At 38.1% G+C, this 2,001-nt stretch overlaps 1 protein-coding gene across 1 annotated transcript in view; it reads left to right on the forward strand.

Moving 5' to 3' along the window:
* LOC118334840 (cadherin-18-like) overlaps nucleotides 1-2,001 on the forward strand; it is a 60,667-nt gene that overhangs the window by 1,108 nt on the left and 57,558 nt on the right. The window lies entirely within an intron of this gene.

Raw genomic sequence — 2,001 nt, forward strand, 5'->3', positions numbered from 1 at the left:
ACACACAGAGACACACAGACACACCAATACACACACAGGTATTTGCCTTAAATAATGTGTTACAATCTCTTGGTAGCATTGTAGCATAATTTTTGCACACTCAGGGCTTCACAGTCAAGTTGCAACAATAATGCAACGTTTGGTCAAACTTTCCAAATAAAGCTTGCTGAGAAACTTTTCACATTTACACATTTTGAGTTTGAACAGTTGCAATTTGGGAAGGTTTAGGCACAAAAAACTTGGTTAAGTTTATGAAAATATTGTGGTTGGTGTTAAAATGAGTATGTAACGTAAGTTAAAAGGCATTTGGTCTCACGGGACACCAACAGCAGCCTCCTGGGTGAAAGTCCTGTATTTGTTTGACCTATCCATCCCTCCTAACATCCTCCAAATGCAGACTTTTTCACTCTTTATACTGCGGCATCTTGTATGAGATCACTTTCATACATTCAATTAATCCTCACACTTATATTCAAAGTCTCGTGCTATTACAATTTTAAATATTGCATTTAAATGTGCAGTTTGTGGATGTGCGTAATGAATGTGTGTGTGTGGGCGGATATTTCATAATGGACCACTTGCATGGCTAATTAGACTCTCGCCACTTAATAAAACCTGGAAGACTGTCACTTTAAAAGAGCAAATGTTCTGCACAAATTGCTTGAATATCTTTTCAAAGAATCCATAAGAAGAATTAGAAATATAACTTTAGTTGATTAGATTAGTTGATAATATAGCTTTAGAACAAGTTTTCCATCATTAGTTTGAGCACTCGGAGGTATTGTTCAGTGTGCAAGAAAATGGCAAAACAGGGAAAGCAGAGATTAGAGTGCATTGAGAAGAAATGCAGCAGTTTGACAGTGGGCGGCTTATCACAGCAGTCCACATCTAGTATATTGAAGGGTTGTGTTGGACTTCCTTTGTATCTTGCCACTGAGATACACAATACTCAATGAGCCAGCAGCAACAGTCTCTACTGAGATGATTCTGCGGTGTAAACCGTATGAGATGTGATAATATGTGTACATTAGTAGGGGTGTGTAATGGGAGTGTTCAGGATTGAGAAAGAATGAGTGATGGGATAGATGTGGATCAGCTCATAGTCATTCATCACTTACTGACACATGCAACATACACTGAAATGTACAATATGTACCGTATAATGAAGGTCTTGTGAAAAAAAGTATATACATAGCCTCTAGGTGCTATGTATGGTGTGGTAACATACATAAATCAATAATACATGTAAGTGAAATCAAAAAAGGAAGTGTTTCCATTGTGATCAATTACTTTAGATTATGTATTGATATTTCCTCATCAGATAATTTTATGTTCAACTAAATTATATTATTCACTTAATTTGAATGTAAATAGGTGTGAATGGTGTTGGTGGAAATGCTACCAGCGCTGTGAAATGTCATCCTTGCTGTTCCTGTAACATTTTCATCATTATTTCCTGCTTCAAACACTCAGTCGAAGGGAAAGTTTCCAAATATGGAATAGCACTCTGCTTCTCCCTGAGTGTCGCCTTTGATGTGTGATTGACAGGGTCATTAATTAGCTAGTTAGTGTTAAGCAGTGCATGGAATATTACAAGAGACACCTGTCCGCTTGGCTGAGAGTTTTCACCAGAAAAAGTGTGAGCGGCTTTTTCCTAGTGGCAATTCTCACGTAATTTCTTTCATGCTCCACTTCAGTAATCAAGCCTTCCATTTAGGATGCTCTGCAGTATCTTCATCAGCCTCTTTACACTGTTTAGGTGATTCAAACAGCAAACAGTTCAAACACAAAAGCGGGCGGGGGGGACGTGTCCCCTACAATAAAATAAAATTGAAAATCTTTAACTCACTTGCTTTTATTTTGAAAGCGCAACACAGCGTCTTGTTGGCGACTTTCTCGCTAAATCCTGGCGACTTTTTTTGTCAAAAACGACCAGCGACAAATCTAGCGACTTTTTCTGGTGTTATTGGAGACTTTTGTGGTGTTTGGAGACTCTGACGT

The sequence above is a fragment of the Morone saxatilis genome, unplaced genomic scaffold, assembly GCF_004916995.1.
Source record: "Morone saxatilis isolate NCDOM2014 unplaced genomic scaffold, NCSU_SB_2.0 Contig23, whole genome shotgun sequence".
Lineage (NCBI taxonomy): Eukaryota > Metazoa > Chordata > Actinopteri > Moronidae > Morone > Morone saxatilis.